Raw genomic sequence first — 19,345 nt, forward strand, 5'->3', positions numbered from 1 at the left:
CTCTAGTTTGTAAATGTTCTATGATAAAATACACTTTGATGCCATATGCTGCACAAGGGATGACTCTTTTTTTTGGGTTATTACTGTGAAGTTTGGTTCATTTTGAGTCATTTTGGTTAAATTAGGGTAAGGTTTTCACTTCCATCTTAAACAGAGGTTCCAAACCTGGGGTTGAGATCAAGCAAAGGGGTCACAAGATAAATCTGATGGGTCACTCGATGATTTTTAGGATAGGAGGGAATGAAACTGTTTACTTTTTTCTGACTTCTCAAATTGTTTCAGTTTACTTGGAAAATGTTGGGTAATTTCCCAAGTTAACTTATATTAAATATAATAAACCTGAGACAAGACGTCACACTTTGACGTTGCTTAATGTTAAGGGGATACAAGCATTACAGGTTATGATACCACTGATCTGAAGTCCATCGTTTTTGCACGACACAGGCCAAAAAACGTGGCACTTGTTTTTACAGAAATTCACATTTTTGGTTTAATTAGGCTCTAAAATACTGTGTTTGATGGATACTATGATTGAAACTATGTGAACTATTGTTTTCAGAGCAAAACTGTTTGAGGCACAAAAGTGTGGAACTGTTTTAACTAAATGTTTTGGGTACTTATATAGTTCTACGCTTTAATCATTTAGTTTATGAATGATAACATTTGGATTTCTGGACTGTATCTTGTTTTAAATGTTGTAAACACAAGGGGGGGTCTCCTTGTATGCCTCCAGCGAGCTACTAGTCTATTATTTACTTGTAACTTGTATCTTCTGTGTATTATCTGTCTGTTAAAACCTCATCAGTGCAAATAACAATCACACTGAGAATTTGTCTCGGGGACACCAATTAGGGCACAATCCACATGGGACAAAGGCTGTGTTTCAGAGGGGAGTCCCACTGGCCATGTGGATGTGGAGTGTTTATTTGCCCCGCTGCAGCCAGCTGGTCATACGAAGGCACAGAAAGGCTACATTGACTCCGCCCTGCAGGGGGTAGTGGCCCAGCAAAAGGGAAATGGGACTCTTTTTCAACTCCCCTCTTCACAATGCTGCACACCCAATCAAAGAGCCCCAGACCCCTTTGTGGAGATGGTGGGCGGACAAGGGAGGGGGGGTGAGTTTGGGCTGCCAAACTCACCCCCCCCCCCACTCCCTCCTCCTCCCCCCCCCCTCCTCCTGCTGCTGTCCTGTCTGTGCGGACAGCCACACTTCACAGCTAATTAGCGGTCAGATCCACTGGCCCCTAATCAGCAGGACATGTTAAAACTGCCCTAATCAGGCCTAATCCTGTCTTTGTGTCACACACAGCCTTCCCCTGCCTACTTACTGCGTCTGCTGTATTGATTAACGAATCATTTGGGGATTTGGTGGTCAATACACTGCAATCTGCAATGGGCTATAGCTGTGCCCGGGATTACAATGCACAAAGACGTCCAATGAAACGTCTATAGGTGGCAGGGCTGGCTTTCTGCTACACCTGCAAGGGATTCAGAGGATTGTTGAAATGTTAGTGATACTGTGAGACAAGTGTATTCGCTCAATTTCAACTTTATACATAGAAAACATGGGGAAAACTCATTTTTGACTTGAAATGAGTAATGGGCGGCAGTGGTTAAGTCTGTAGGGGATTGGACTTTGGACCGAAGGGTCGCCGGTTCACGTCCCCGATCAGACCAAAAAATATGGAGTGTGGACTGGTACTGGAGAGGAGCCAGTTCACCTCCTGGGCCACTGCCGAAGTGCCCTTGAGCAAGGCACCTAACCCCCAACTGCTCACTGGCGCCGGCTAGACTGGCTGCCTCCGCTCTGACCTCTCAACTGCATGTGTGCATATAACGGTGTGTGTATTTGTATATGTATGTGCATGATGTAAAAAGTGTGTATAAAACCTGTACCTGTATAAAAATGCATGTGTGTGTACGACAGAGTGGAAACTGAATTTCCCCCTCGGGGGATTAATAAATGTCTTCTTCTTCTTCGTCTTCTAATACTGATATGTGTGATATGATAGTGATATGTGGACAAACAATATGTTATGTCAGAGTTTCTCTCAGTTATAACATGTAACTAGTGTACCCCTATAAGTTGCTTTACATATCAATTGTATATATTAATTGTATGCACACATAGAGTCAATTCTGTTATAAATAATGCTTTCTGACCTAGTCATGGACTCATTGGGGAATATGATTTCATATCGGTTGTGTGAAATAAGTACGTACTAATTTTTTCTTGGACCCTGACCCATCATATTTGATTACATATATATATTTGAACATATGAAACACTCTTTATTTACAGGTGCAGTCACGTTTTGTTATAACCAATTGGTATAACTTTAACAATGTCTTATTTATTTGAACTGTATGGGGGTGATTACTGATGTAAGAGAAAATAACATATATATTTGTAATTGTTGTATTTATGTTTTATTCTGCTTTTATATGTGTTTGATATATTTTGATATTATTATTTTGTAATTGTGTTCCAGATGTTGTCCTTATCTTTTATAACAGTATTGAAATACCAATACATTTAAATATGTGAATTACATCACAGGCAAATGTATTGCATAAGAGGTGTTGACATTTTTCACTTATTACAGTCTTTAAATCATGAACTGGTCTCTGGTGTTAATTAGGATGTAATGCAGAGACACTTAAAGATGGGTGTGAATAATAATAAGCTTTTCCTTATGCAGATTATTACATGATCATTCATGAGTAAACCTGTTGCTGGAGCCGACAGCATGGAAACAAAACCACAGTGAGTGACATATAGCAAAACATCTGTCATAAAGTATATTACTCAATATTTTATTCATACATTTTTTTCACCTCATGTTGATTTCCTCACCACTGACAACATGGTGGCTGTCTTATTTGATTGAATCCGTCCATCGAGGCACTACTTAGAAACTTTCGGAAGAAAAATGAGGTCATCAACATGTACAGTATGGATGAATTGTAATCCAAGTGCTGAACTGTGGAGAATGGATTAGGTAATTACCATACTTTTCAGCGATATAACGCCATAAATTAAAATCTCCAGCAACTTCTCAAGTGACAACTCATCTAATCAGGGGGACAATCACAGAGAGGCCTTGCTGTTTACTGATTGCTCTAATCAAAAATGGCTTCTTCAAACACAGCTAATTGGTCAGTTTACTCACGGAACGGGGAGGCAAATGTAGAGGGGCTACTGTCGTGATTTGAAGGACCCAAATATCTCCCATTTGCATTGAGTGCCACCAGAATACACTTGACTCCCACAAGTTATCAGCAAACCAGACAATTATTCATCAGGCACAAATTGGCACATCAAAGTCAAATCAGAGAATTACCGGCAGGAAGACCCCAAAGCAAAGCCGAGGGAGGAAAGGTGGCCTTTGATTGACCGCGTTGCCCTTCGCTCAGTCTGCCAGCTCTGTACTGTCAGGCTCGCCGCCTCTCAGAAAGCTTCAAAGTGCATCACAAGTAAAACATTTCAAGTAATAAAGGAGAAGAAAGTCAAGCTGAACTGTTAGGGTCAAATGTAAAACTGCGATTCCATCTTTAGGGAGGGGATCCACGACATGGTTTAAATACGGAGAGTTTTAATTGGACAGAACGAGAAGCCATTAAGTGTATGGGGTAGAATTAGATACTGTATATTAGACCCCAGTATTCAAACCAGGCATTTCATTTGTCAAGCTAATACTTTTTTTTATCTAAAGGCTATCACCTACCCAGAGACATGTTCACACTATCTTCCAGGATTAGACAATAATGAACTCCTTGCACATATAATGTGTGGCGACTGAATTAGCATTTTCTCATGATGGACACTTTGAATAAAAAAGAAGCATCAGAACCAAAAATAGTGTCTATTTTATTCAACACATTCTTCTTCCTTGTCCAAACCTGGCACCTTTATTACCCACAATGCAATTCAACTGCCAGGGGACGTGCAGAAATGTTATTATTGCTCATGCTATGTTAAAGACGACATATTATTCTAATTTTCAAGCTTATATTTGTATGTTGTGCTTCTACTGTGCCATGTTGCTTTAATGTTCAAAAAGCTCTTTATTTTTCTCATGCTGCCTGTGCTGCAGCACCTCTTTTCACCCTCTGTCTGAAACCAGAGCCCAGTCTGCTCTGATTGGTTAGCTGACCGGCTCTATTGTAATTGCTCAACCGCTTAGAGATGTCCCGCCCCTTAGCTTTTCAAGTACAAAGTGTTGGAGCGCTATAGCCAATAGAGGCGCAAGTGTTACATAGTGATGTCATTATGTGTGTGGGAGAGAAACTCCCTCTTTTATTTCAAATCCCAAAAAGAATAATAGGGCACCTTTAAATATAGTATAGAAAAAGCATACAAATATAAACATTAGAGCACCCAGTAAGCAGCAGTGACAGCCAGTATGATGCTTAGTTATGGCCTATTGCGCAGTATGCATATGGTGTATCATGCAGGGGTGGGTTGCCTGGAGACAGTTTCAGTTGGAGGAGTGGGCTGTGAAAGGTGACAGCTCAGACAGTAAAATAAATCTGGAGAAGATATATGGATGCGAATAGTCTTCAGACTAAGAATCAGAAATGTTCTTTTACAGCAAAGCAACAGTGCAGATAACAGGCAGAATGAAAAGATGTAATATGAAATAAAGAGGCAAGCACGTGTCAAACAAATATTTAATTTAAGTGAACATGTAAATGTAAGTGCTCTGGATGGACATGCATTTAAATAAAACATTATTGTAGTTAATACTAGTAGTAGGTCATTTCATTCCCATTTCAACCCTTATCAAATACCTATACACAGATTACTCTTGTAAGACATGAAAAACATCTATGAAAGATAATTCCGTTTTTTAAGTGTTTTTTTAAAACTTTAATTTCAAATAGATAACCATTTTACCGACATGGAGTGCACACAGAGTCGAAAACACTCACTTGAGGAACAATCAATGTCCCTGGTATTTTTTATTTAATATCGGTTAACTCAGTTCTCACTTCATTGGATGTATTTTATCATAAGCCCTACACCTTGAAATGTCTATTTAATAACAGTAAGAATATGGTTAATAATTCAAAGTATGACAAACATTTAATTAAACACCCACTTAACTGCCATGGCCATCAAACAGTGAGGCTGTACCAGTGGATGATTTGAGTCTGTAATATATGTTGTAACGCTTGTTGTAAGAGTTGTAGGAAGAAGCTTCTTTCATCTCTAAGTTGGTAAATCTTGCACGAAAGTCAGAATTCTGAGCTTGTTTCGGCTTTTCCTGGGGAAAAAACATATTCCTGTTTTGAGGTTACATAATACGCACACCTTAGTTTTATCTAACATACCATTTTATGATGAACTCAAGGTCAATTTTCTTTTGTAAATAACAGATGTGGAACTGTGGAATCTCAGTTACAGGTCTTCCCTTGTTATATAGACTTAGAAATACACATTGAATCCTATAGCAATGTTATTTGTATGTCTCATATGTATATAATGTGTACCTATGTGTAGTTTGTGATCAAATTTGGTAGCTGAGTCGAAAGCAATCAAATTGGCGTTGATAAATTGACTCTTAGGTTGCTGTCCGTGGTGCTGATCAGCGATGGGAGTTGTATCTCCATATCATAGCAGTTGTCTAGAGTGCTTGTGTGGTAAGAGCAACTACGTGGAAGAGGAAATACTCCCCATTCTAAGCTAAAAAGAAAACACAACACATCTTAGCTTCAGGTGATTTTGTACTTAGTTAGGACTATTACATTCCATTTCTGCCAAATCTCGCAATATCCTTTACACTGGTCATTTTGTTAGCAGAAGTCTAGACATGAGTCCCATAACGTGGACATTAATCAGTGAAAGTATACCAAAGATGATTTTATTCACATGGAAAAACTATTCACTGGTCCATAACAAAATGCAGTTTCAGAAAGTACAAGTTGTAAATGGCATTAGCTTTTCTATACAGCACTATGACTTGTTTAGGACTCAAAACTCAGAGGTAAGGACTTGAGACTTGACGTCAGACTTTTGAGTCTTGACTTGGGTCTTCATTTGGGGCTTAAAGAGGCCCTATTTTGCTTTTTGCGGTTCTCCCTTTCCTGTAGTTTATTATGTATCTTTTTGAGCAAATAATTGGTCTGCCAAGGCTAAAATCCAAGAGTTTCTGCAAATAGGTACTTCAGCACAGGCAGTATGAGAAAAATAAAGCCCTTTTTGAACATTAAAGGTGGGGTAGGTAAGTTTGAGAAACCGGCTCGAGATACACTTTTTGTTATATTCCATGGAATGCTCTTAACATCCCGATAGCAATGAATATCTTAAGTGCTTTGACAAAAAATCCATAAAAAGATTTCATCTGTGGAAGCCGTAATACTGTAAAAAGTACGACCAATCATTTTAGCCGGCCCAGCTAAAATAACTGGATGGCCTACCTGCCTGTCAGCCTTCCATCTGTGCACAGACTTATCTCGTGCCCTCATTGGTCATGTGCGCGTTCGTGTGTGTTGGAGGAGGGGCTCTGTAAGGAAGTGGCAGATTTTTTCCGGCTGTGTATTTTCAAATTTTAGCGCACTCGAGCTGGTTTCTCCAAAATTACCTACCCCACCTTTAAAGCATGTAAACATGTCATAGTAGAGACACTAAATACAAATATGAACCTGAACATTAGCATAATAGGGCCCCTTTTAATTCAGAGACTTAAGAATTAAGACTTGCAAAACAATGACTTGGTACCACCTCGGTTAATAAGTAGAATAATCTGTAACGCAGCGTCCACACGGCGGCGTGCGTTGAAGCTTGCCGGTGGGCGTGTCTGAAACTCGACCAACAACCAATGACATGAATCTCCCGCCCCGGACATACAAGCACGCGGTTTGATTGGCTAGAGCTTGTACTGGCATATGATTTGATTGGCTGACGCTTCGGTCGAAGCTTCAAAAGTTGAACATTGCTCAACTTTTGAAGCAAGCAACGCGAGCAACGCGAGCAAAGCGAAGCGACGCGACCACAATGCAGTTCGGCAAAGCGTAACGTCACCGTAACGGCCCGTCCACACGGCGGCGTGCGTTGAAGCTTCAACGCTTCTTCCCATTCACTTTGAATGGGGTGACGTCACGCTTTGCCAAACTGCATTGTGGTTCCGTCACTTCGCTTTGCTCGCGTTGCTCGCTTCAAAAGTTGAGCAATGTTCAACTTTTGAAGCTTCGATCGAAGCGTCAGCCAATCAAATCATATGCCAGTACAAGCTCTAGCCAATCAAACCGCGTGCTTGTGTGTCCGGGCGGGAGATTAATGTGATTGGTTGTTGGTCGAGTTTCAGACACGCCCACCGGCAAGCTTCAACGCACGCCGCCGTGTGGACGCTGCGTAAGAATAACTGATATCAAATGCCCAACACTGATCATTAGTTAATGAATACTTCAAAGTTATTGGAACAAGCTCATATTTAAACACTTTATATTTAAATTCACATGCAGCTGCAGAGCCTCTGGATTTTCTCCAGAGACCTGGGGCTGAATGTGTTGAATTCCAGCAGATCCACAAGCAGCCTGGACTTATACTGACTTCCCTTTATATTAATTCCATGGTGATGATCAAAACTCTTCAACATTTTTTTCTTGAATGGAAAATCAATGTCGTCCTTCCTAAGCTGATGCATATGACTACGTATTCATTGATGGATTATAGGATGAATATTCTTTTTATATGTCATATTATTAGAGGTCATCTGATGTATGGGTCTTTGCTATATACCAATCTGCTGCACATGATCACACCTGCATTGTGTAAATGTGCAGTTACATACGGCTTTTATGCATTTCAGAAGAGAGTGTTGCATTAAAGGGTTGAGAGAATGATTCAAACCTCATGATTAACATATCTTACTGCTGAGAGTCACTTGCACGTCCCATAATATATAAGTTATTAAACATGTTTCACTTTTTTAAATTTCATTAAACCAGTGCTACCTAAAAGCAAACTAATTGGGATGATTGAAGCGATGATGATTTTGTTCACAATCAATATTATATTTATATTATATATTTTTAATATATTTTAATATATGAATAATCGATACACTTCCATAGAAGCAGTCAATCAATATTATATTTATATTATATATTTGTATTATATTTTAATATATGAATAATCGATACACTTCCATAGAAGCAGTCAATCAATATTATAACACTAAAGAGTTTAGCATTTCTGTCATCTTTGAATAGTTTGTTTATTACTGGAGCTGCACTACTTGTATTCTTACTGAATGAACCAAAGGAAAAAGACATGTTTGCCCATGGATTTCTTTTTGTGGGGCATTATCCCCACACAGTAGTGAGCAAATATATCAAAGCAGGGTCTACTGAATAGGCCTACTGCTTGACCTTCCTTCACAGAGTATGGAGCTTTTGAAAAGAGAACTAACAAACTGAATGGCATACATGTCTGTGTTTCAGCGTTTGCATTCAGAAAGCTTCACCCTTTTCAATGCGCCAGACCAAATGTGGCCAAATACATTTTCCTTGAGTCTTCACTTATAAAGTAGCACAAAAGATGTTTCCAAATCAATCCCTGAATCAGGATCCAAGCATTAGCTGAAAAGGTTTTGTTTAGCCTGATGTAACCAGCATGCAGCAAGTTGTATTGAAAAAGATTTTAGGTTAAGCATTTCCGTTGGCTATCTATCTATCTATCTATCTATCTATCTGTCCGTCTGTCTATCTATCTTTCTATCCATCTATCTATTTATCTATCTATCTGTCCATCTATCTATCTATCTATTTGTCCATCTATCTATCTATCTATCTGTCTATCTATCTGTCCATCTATCTATCTGTCTATCTATCTGTCCATCTATCTATCTATCTATCTATCTATCTATCTATCTGTCTATCTATCTGTCCATCTATCCATCTATCTATCTATCCATCTATCTATCTATCTATTATCTATCTATCTATCCATCTATCCATCCATCTATCCATCTATCCATCCATCTATCCATCTATCTATTATCTATCTATCTATCTATCTGTCTATCTATCTGTCCATCTATCTATCTGTCTATCTATCTGTCCATCTATCTATCTATCTATCTATCTGTCTATCTATCTGTCCATCTATCCATCTATCTATCTATCCATCTATCTATCTATCTATTATCTATCTATCTATCCATCTATCCATCCATCTATCCATCTATCTATTATCTATCTATATAAATATATCTATCTATCCATCTATCTATCTATCTATCCATCTATCTATCTATCTATTATCTATCTATCTATCCATCTATCCATCCATCTATCCATCTATCCATCCATCTATCCATCTATCCATCCATCTATCCATCTATCTATCCGTCTATCTATCTATCTATCTATCTATCTATCTGTCTGTCTATCTATCTATCCATCCGTCTATCTATCCATCCGTCTATCTATCCGTCTATCTATCTGTCTATCTATCTGTCTATCTATCTATCTATCTATCTATCTATCTATCTATATAAATATATCTATCTATCCATCTATCTATCTATCTATCCATCGAACAATTGTTCTTGTATCAATAATACTACCCTTAAACATGTTCAATGCATTATTTGTATATTGTATTATATTTAATAACACAGTATTTATAGATATACATATACATTATTTCTGCAAATACTATTTGAATTGTTCAAATTGCCTTTCAGAATGCATGCTATACCCTTGTTGCTAAATCAACTTGTATTATAAATGTGGAGGTATCCTCACACCATTTGCATAAACAATGCAATGATCACTAAATCATTTGATTATACAACACCCCTCTTATAGCAAAAGCTCAGATCTTTTATTCCTACTCCAACGCTACAATGTTGTCACTTGTAATAGGAAATAGGCTAGCCTCAGTCTGGGAACAGCATGTATTGTGTAACAAATATTGATAGCACTCGTGTGTTGATGCCGAGGGAACCAAATTCATAGGGCTAATTGTCAAAATACCTCTTCCACCTCGAGCGCTGCAAGGCTTGAGGGCACTTGTTTGCCTCTTCTGCTCTGATGATTCAATAACTCAAAACAAGTTTGCAGCCTCAGGAGTGAAGGCTCGTACTTCCTTTTATCACTGCGAGAGACGAGGGGATGTGTAAAGCTCTCAGCGATACTACCGTGATCTAATAGTGTGTTCTCACCTTTGTGTCGCACGCGGGGCTTGTAATGTTTGTGTTTCGTTCGGTTTAAAATGTGTCACACGAAAGGCCAGGTTGCACATGTGATGTTACGCTTCAGCCTCACAGATGTTTCATAGATCGTGACAAAAGACACATATGGTTATGTTGTTAGTGACCTTGCAGGCCCTAAAGCAACTACCCACAAAGCTTAGCAGAGCCACAGTTCACCTGTTTGCGTCACTCGCTAATAAGAGCTTTGAAACCTCGATAAATAAACGGTGGCAGGCAGCCAGAGGTCTGTTGATTCAAGTTGAGCATTAGCATTTCTACTCCATGCTAATGGCTGACCCTGTATTCCCCCAGTGTGGACTAGTGAGCGTGCCGGCTCCCAGATAACAGCCTGTGTTAATGACAGGGGGTCCAACCAATCCCCCTGCTGTGTCTTGAGCTAATCTGCTTTGATCACCTTTGCTAACATCTCTATTATTAACAGATTTCAGCCATCAACAAGGAATTACATCAATTCCCCTTCCAGTGACCCAGCTGCAACGAGCACGGACGTGTGTGTGTGTGTGTGTGTGTGTGTGTGTGTGTGTGTGCGTTTGCTGACATGTGTGTTCCCCTGGGGGTAAGGGAGAATGGAAGAGGTTGTGAGGGTGAAGATTTGTAAATGCAATAACATTCACTAGCCTGACATTATGCATTGTCTTCATTTCAGGGACTCGTACGCAGAGCAGAAACAAGTCACTCACCCAGATATCCCCTGGTTCCCGCAAGGGTAGGAATGTAAGACACCGCAACAACTTCCTCAGATCATTTAGTATTATTTGTGCATTTGGTGAAAGATGCAGAGCAGGAAACCTGTGAATGTGTGGCAGGCGGGCACAGACACGTCTCTAGTGGCTGTGGGAGAGCGCACCATGAATAAATTGAGCAATGTCCCCAGGAGATTGCCTTCAATCACGAAGCATAAGGTTTCAATGCTGCGCCCTGTGTGCATGGAGCACCAAATTACCTTCCACCAGATTGCTGAGCTGGGTCTAATAGAAATTGGGGAACGGACTGTTGAGGATGGACTGCTAATTAATCTGGCCAAAGTCAGAGCCCATGTCCTGGGCCCGCTGACAACTGGTCAAGTTGAGCCCAGGAAAACTGTTCAGTGAAAGGAGACCAAAGATTAGGTGTAAGGCATAAATGATGTTCACTGTTCTGTTTGTATTTAAAAAATAACACACTTTGTTGTTTTTGAGAGATTGAATGCATCAACAACATGGTGCATTAAACAATTATTTGACAATGTATTTGACATAAACAAATATGTATAAACATTGCTATGCTGTGCAAAACATCTGAATGTGTATCCATAATCATTAAAGCATTTTATGTCGCGTAACAGCATCAAATGTTCCCAGTGAACCCTATGGTGTATGAACCATAACATTAAAGGCCATATCCAGGTTTCTGCTGAAATATTAACATCTCAATTTACATACAAATATCCATGCATCTAAAAGCAAAACAACTCTTTACCAAGCCATTTTGCTATTTTGAATAATAGGTGGTTTTCTGAGATCCAATTGATTGACTAAACAAAGACATGACTAGTGCATTAAAGCAATTGTTTACTGCCACGGAAAAATGGCGTATGTATAATTTTGCTGTAAATGGTTATTAACTGATACAGAAACCATGGATTTGTATAATAGCTGGTAATCATTCTACCTCAGGATGTTTTTTCACCGTCATACACAGGGTTAAAGAATTAGAGTGTAGTCAATTACATTTAGCAGGTCACAGAAATTGATTTACTGCCTAAGGAATGTTTTTTCTTTCCTGCTGGGCTTCGGCTGTGTGGTGGCATTCTGCTCACATAATCAAGGATGAGCGTTGCCTGTCTACCCAATCTACTACTTGGTCCCACAGGGAAAGATGACTTGCAACAGGAAAACCTGCATGAATACTAATTTACCTACTTGGCTTTAACAGCTTTTGCAAGCCAATCTCATAGGAATTTGCAGAATATGATGCCTTTCCATCTTTCCATATTAATTACCCCAACTGAAAATAGGGACAGCAAGAGATGGGGACTGCGGAAGATAGTGTGAGGGAGCGGAAGAGATAGAGAGAGACAGAATCATGGGAATAGCTCTAAGCAGGGACTCTCTGCTCTCCATCCTAAATGTGGTTAATTATAATGTGATTTGAAGCATCTTGAGCAGGAATCTGGCAATCTAGATGTGGAGCTCTCTGACCACAGCTCCAGTTTGGGTCTCTTCATTATGGCTCAACATAGCCAGTGCCTCTCTTAGCCTCAGAAATGTACTAGGAGCAAAAGAAAAAAACTGGGGCACATTGGTTGTGTTTACTCCAGGCAGGTTTGGAGCAGATTATTCTGATTCCTGAACTCCTACTCCTCTAGTTAATTTCAATCAGTCGTGGAGGGCGTGAGTTAATCCAACAATACTTACATAAGGATATTTTCAAATCCAGTTATCTAATTATTAAATGTTGTGTTTTGAGGCCCCTTCAAACCTTAATGTGAAATGCACGATGTGTAGCATTCACAGACAAATGATGAAATTGCAGCACAACATGGCATTTGCTTTGTCACATATGAGGTCAATGTTCTATTCCTAAACACTAAGGAAGAGCTGGTATCTTTACAGTTTACTGCTTTATAAATAGTCTTTGGAAGAACAAGATGGACAAACCAGTGTAAGGACTATCAGGAAGTACGTAGTGCCATAGCTGTCATATACCGTTCATGCATTTAAGCCAATCAACATGACATGTGGGGTTCCCCAGGGCTCAATCCCTGGACCTCCTCTATTTGACATTTTAAATGCTTCGATTTGGCAACAATACTTAAAGCAATAAAATCAACTTTTGTAATGATGAAGATGACACCAAACTGCACCCTGCTCTATCAAGAAATGACAAAAGTTCCATGGATTTCTTTTCAATAAGAGAATTAAAAACATTAATGATTGGATATGTATGAACTTGATCTTAATGCAGATATTCAGAGAACACCTGAATTACTGTATTTGGCACAAAAGTAGGGTCAAAGAAAGCTGGCACTCATCTTTCCTTTTGAAAAACAAAACCACTAACATCTTAAAAACATAGAAATAATCATGAAACAATTCCATGCTCCTATAAAAACACCAAGTGACATGAAGGCTTCTTTGACTGTCCTTAACCATATATGAGCCCTCTCTGCCTCTCTGCCAACAGGTAAAGGGCTACTAACTTCTCAAAGAGTGTAAACACACCGAGAAGAACAATTAAATCACTGTGAACCATAGGGCTGGGCAACCTTTAAATCCAGGTAAAACGTCTCAACATGTGTATTAGCCTAAATCCTTAATAATTAGCTTATGACACAACGATGGGAAAAAAACAAACAGATATGAGCATCGGATAATCAAGACACCTGACCAAATTGCATGATGAACATTGTGTATGTTTACTAGCTAAACGTTTGACTTGTTTGAATTTCAAAATAGGCGGTCGTGCTTATATTACATAAGCTGCTTGCACTTTATTTGAATTGCATACAGAAGCAGAATGTGTTGGTAAATGGAGCATAGAGTGTGGTTCTGCTATATGACGGTTGATGCTGCTCATGATTTGCATTTCAGTTTGTGTGTGAATGTGTGTGGGGGTTGGGCCATGCATTTTATTAACCCTTAGATGCACGAGTGACTGGACCCTACACTCTTCCATAAGTGGGTCAAAAAGGACCCGTATTAGAATAATATGTGTTTTTATGCCATTTTTGTCATTTTGGTTAAGAAAAATCACTTCACACTAAAAATATTTTATATTTAATTTTTCACTATTTATAATTTTAGACATTCTTTTTACATTTTGAAAAAAAACGTTTTGAACATATTCATGGAAAGATCTTCGCTATTCTGAGACCCTCACAGTATTCCAGTCCCTTTTCAAAACTCATCTCTTCTCCTCTTGTCTACTCATAGCCCACCCCCCATCAATCCATGCCGGTTGATCAAGTTTGATAGTCCTATACCCCCCACCCTAACCTTCCCTTATATATGTAAAGCGATTTTGAGTCCTTGAAAAGCCCTATAAAAATATAATGTATTATTATTATTATTATTATTATTATTATTATTATTATACTGACAGGTATCAGATCTTGCTGTGTAAAATAATCTTCCTGAGAAGTGGCACTTGTGATGTAGTCTGTGTGCTACAGTGAATGTATTCCTGACAGCCACAGGTGATAAGAATCAAAGGTTCCCATAGGATCCCATAGAAAATGCATGCGGGTCATTTTTGACCCACTTATGGAAGCTTGGGGTAGTAATACAAAAACTACAATTTCTTAAAATGTATAAAATGTACATTTTTAATTTGAATGGCATGATATCCAAAACATGTTTTTTGAGGAATAGCTGGAATATGAAATGATAAAAAAAAAATGTAATTACAAAGATACTTCAAGAAAACCACCTCACCGGGTCAAAAAAGACCCACTTATGCATCTAAGGGTTAAAGCATTATGTTCAAGATGTATATAATTAAACAGTGTCAACCAAAACAATTAAATATATTAATCAAATATTCTATTCATCCTAGGAGATTTATTTTGGTGTTAAAATACTTATTTTTGTGACATGTTTGTGAAATTACACATTTGAAAAGTGAAAGGTTTTGGATAAACACTCAACCTATTGTGTACTGCCTTAGCACAGAGCTGTAAGATTGATCAACACAGATCAAGATGGAGACTGAATATATGGCAAAAATATAATGTATTGGAAAGATGAAAGCCAGATGGACATGTAACAGCAATCCATAAAGACACGACATCCAGCGCACCTCGGTGCTTTTATATACATCCCCTGAAATCCTCCATAAAGCATCACCATAATAAGGGTTTTAGGCTTCCATGCTGAACAGATTTTCACTTGGCCCTTTGTGTCGGAGAATCTCACCTGGTCTTTGGAGTGGGGGCAGAGGGGAGAAAACCTTCCTGCCCCGACTGTGGAGAGACAGCCTTCCTCTGTAACCCACTCTCATTCACAGACATCATTCATGTGCAAATCATCCTTGGACCTATTGTTCACCCACTGCGCTTTCAGATACTAGCTGAATCAAGTGATAAATGTAATGGCAGGGCTGGAGATATGTTCCATAATGTGAAAAGCTATAATAAGACGTAAAACAATAAGCACTCTCAACTAGCTAGAACAATAGACAACTGAATAATAATAATGTTTTGTTAATGCATATATATTTATTTTTAATTGATACAGTGTGCTTTCTCGTAGATGTTTGCTGACAGGAACCAAGCATTTTTCATAAGGTGTAAAATGCTTGGTTAACAGACAGGAAATATAACCATATCTAATATTAAATAATGAATACAAGACAAATCTAATCCAAATATATATTTATATACTGTATTAAAGTGGATTGTTTGTATCAGCAAAGTCCTTTTGCATTTTTGTCGTAAAAAAGTTCCATAGGCCTTTTTCATGTAATAAATGTTAAGTCACAGAAATAACAGTCGGTAAAAACATGGGATTAAAGTTGGCTGAATTCCATTTTGACACTTGTAAATCTGTGTGTTTCCAGAGACTTATGAATCATAGTCATTTTGACACAGATGTAGTGTGGAGTGACCGTTCATTTGAAATCTTTCAAATGTGTCACATTGCATTTTGGGATCATCATCACAAAGAAGTGTTCAGTACATGAATTTCGAGGGGCAATATATTCTGCGTATATTCCACACTTACATTTGGGACAAATAATATGGCAAAGCGAATTGAAAGTATATGGTGCAACACATTTTGGACACAGCCCTCTAATTGAGTACAACAAAGCCATCATTAAGGGATCATCAACATCTTTACAATTCATCCTCTGTGGACAATGAATGTGTACCATGTCTATCCATCATATAGTTATTTACTCAAGTGTTGCAATAGCAGAACACATTACTAGGATTGTGATCCCTTTCCCACGTCCCTGATACTGTTATTTAGATGTTTACTTGATACAAATAATTTCATTTTTGCTATGAATTCAGGTTAGACAACAACCAGACATGGCGTGGCTGATTGCTAAATGTCATGATGTAGCAGTACAGCACAACACATAAAACAAAAGCCTTGAAGACACGGCTCCATTAAGCTTAGCAAACTGAATTATTTTTGATTTAACAGTCAAGGACGAAATCACGGATCCTCGCCAAAGTAAACATTTTACCAACAACTCTGTTGATCAGTGGAAAAGATTGTTTAACTCTATATAATGGTGCCGGATCTCTTTGAAATGCTGATGCTTGTGTAATCAAAAGCACAGCCTTTTGTCTCTTTAACACACATACCAAAGAAGCTGCCGAGGAGGCCACATCAGAATGAATGAATATTTAATTGAGGCCTATTGAGGCAGAAGATCAAAATGATCTTGCTCTTAATGATTATTCAGTGATCAAAATAAAAGTAGGGTAGGGGAGAATAGAAGGCGCACACTCAAGAGCCTCGGTTTGTCCGGCAGGCAGGAATACATTACACAAACATATGAGAGCGAAACCACAGCATTTAGGATGAATGTGTTTAACTTTGCCTCTTGCTTTCATTTATGTGTCCCCCACTTACAGATGACATTATATTCTTATTCGAACATAAATCCAAAATGAATAATAGCCATTTTTATGATTATTTATATGCATGGACTATCATAGAGGGATGAATCCACTTTTCCTGTTACTAGTAAGTAACACAAGTGTCTTTTGAACAAATTCGACACATGTGGGAGACTCCAATACAAGACACCAATGAAAGAACCCTGACCCTGTCTTATTGGACGTTGTCTCGACAAAAAGTAGGTCAATCTGGCTTGTGAGGGAGCGAGACCCTCCTCTCAACTTTCCAGACACTCATGGCAGCAATTGGTGAGGAAAAAAAGGCTGAATTGATGTGGGCCGAACATGAATGGCTTTAAGCTCAGTACTTGATAGCGTGCCAGACTGAAAGGAACAGGCTTCCATACTCACAACACAGTGGTTGTTGCAAGCGCACATTCAAAAGCATATTAATGTTATTATGTGATCCGTGTAACCTTGTCTGGTCTTAAATCTTTGTTCCAGCATCTGTTGGATAAATGCACTTTTTATGTACAACTCAGAAATGACATTCATAGCTATGTTTCTGAAGAACTTGAATGTCACACCATGTGTTCAATACGCCGTACTCTAGGAGCCGCACTGCTTCTATGAGATTTGATTACAAATAAATGTTAGTGATCTTAGATATGACTATAACATCAGTTTTAGTTGCTTAAAACATTAATGACTGATAAACTGATTTATTGTTTTGATCAATAAAATATCAGCAAATATTAAAAAGAGCCCTTAACAGTTTCATAGAGCGAATAGTGGTATCTAAAAACGTCATGTTGTGTCACAACGGCAGGCCAAAAGCATCAAATATATATCATTAAAGACTTGAAACAACTGAGAAATGACTCATTTAAGAAGCTGGAAACCGTTTACTGCTTTTCTCTTTTTTCACTAGTTGATCTGATATATTTGATGATAACTAAACGATATTAGTTATAATATTCTCTGTTGCAGGTTTGTGATGCGGTGTCCACCTGTTGTATCACTACTGAGCGCTGCCTGCTGTGTTGTCAAACAGCCCACGGGTTATTGACATCGCATGTACATTTAAAAAAAACTGCAGTGTCAGACCTTGACCTTTGTTACATACGGTAGGAAATGGGCGCATAAAGAATGGGTCATAGCATTTAGTGGAAACATGAGATGTATTCATACTCTGCCAGTAGACGTGGTTGTTGTGCTTGTTACTCATTATGGTTGTCAAGTTCTGAACAATGATGGCAGTTTAGCAGTCTCTCTGGCCTTCATTTTAGGAAACTTATAAAGAGACAACACTTTGAGAATCGAGTTGTATAGAAACACACTGGTGAGTCTTAAGATTCTATACAACAAGTATATTTTATATTCTATCTCAATGTCATAAATGTTGAGATTTACTTCAACTTTTAACTGTCAATTATTGCTTCATTCATACTTTGAAAACATTTATAATGAGCGTGTTGTAGGCATCAATGAATGAGTTTTGAGTTTGTCGACTGTATTTCCATCTACGCCATTTATTGTATTTAAAGCAGCAAGTCAATATAAAACATGATGAGCCACTAAGAGATGAGCGGTTTTGATCACATTAAGAACGGGATGTCATTTCAAGATTTGAAGGGCTTTATTATTTGGGCGTCCTGAAAAGAAATGTTTGAAGCTGAATAATACAGGCGACTGAAATCCATTAACTTAAAGTGTCACCATTGTCGCGGTTATGAAAACTTCGATTGATTCTGTCAAGTGACTGAATCCAAGTAGAGTGGCACCTTGTAGACTATTCTTCGATACATTCATTTTTACACAAAAAAAAAGTTTTTGGATGACCGAATAAGAGAAAAGGCTGATTTCAAACTTTTAAATATGGCGTTATCCTGTTTTTCTCAACTATTTAAACTGATTTTATAAACAAATAATTGATTAATCTAGAAAATAATTGGCATAATAAGTTTCAACGCCTTTTCTCAGATATTTGAGCTGTTTTAAGCAAAAAAAAAGTGTTCTATTATAAAGATACATCATCTCCTATTAGTTATTGTAAGGGAGGATAAGTAGTGTTAAAAAATTAAAGAGAACGTATTTTCCTGCATTTAAATTACAGATGTTGTCGTAGCACTGTCGTAAAAAATACCAATATCACCCATCTCCCTTACTCTTGTGGTGGTCTGGACTCACCATGTGTTAAGTCATATAAACATTGATCCCCTTCACAACACCAATGCTGTTAGAACTCATATTGATAACGATGTACGGATAACGCCCCTTAACTGCAAGATAAACACCTTCCTGACCTCCTTCTACACGCAGAATGACATCAAAGAATTAGCCGAATGTCATCCTCATTGTGTCCCTCATCTGAAAAGTTCTTTTTTTTTAATATTAGTGTTACTACACATTAGTACAATATAACTCCGCTTCCACTGTGAGCTATCTGTCGCACACAAGTATCTGTTGACATGCTCCTTAACATGGATATTATGTTAGGGAGCCTTTTAGCAAACTCCAAATTATTCTGCCATGGTCCCTTTTCTGTGGTGGGTCAGGGCCGTCT

The sequence above is a fragment of the Trematomus bernacchii genome, unplaced genomic scaffold, assembly GCF_902827165.1.
Source record: "Trematomus bernacchii unplaced genomic scaffold, fTreBer1.1, whole genome shotgun sequence".
NCBI lineage: Eukaryota > Metazoa > Chordata > Actinopteri > Perciformes > Nototheniidae > Trematomus > Trematomus bernacchii.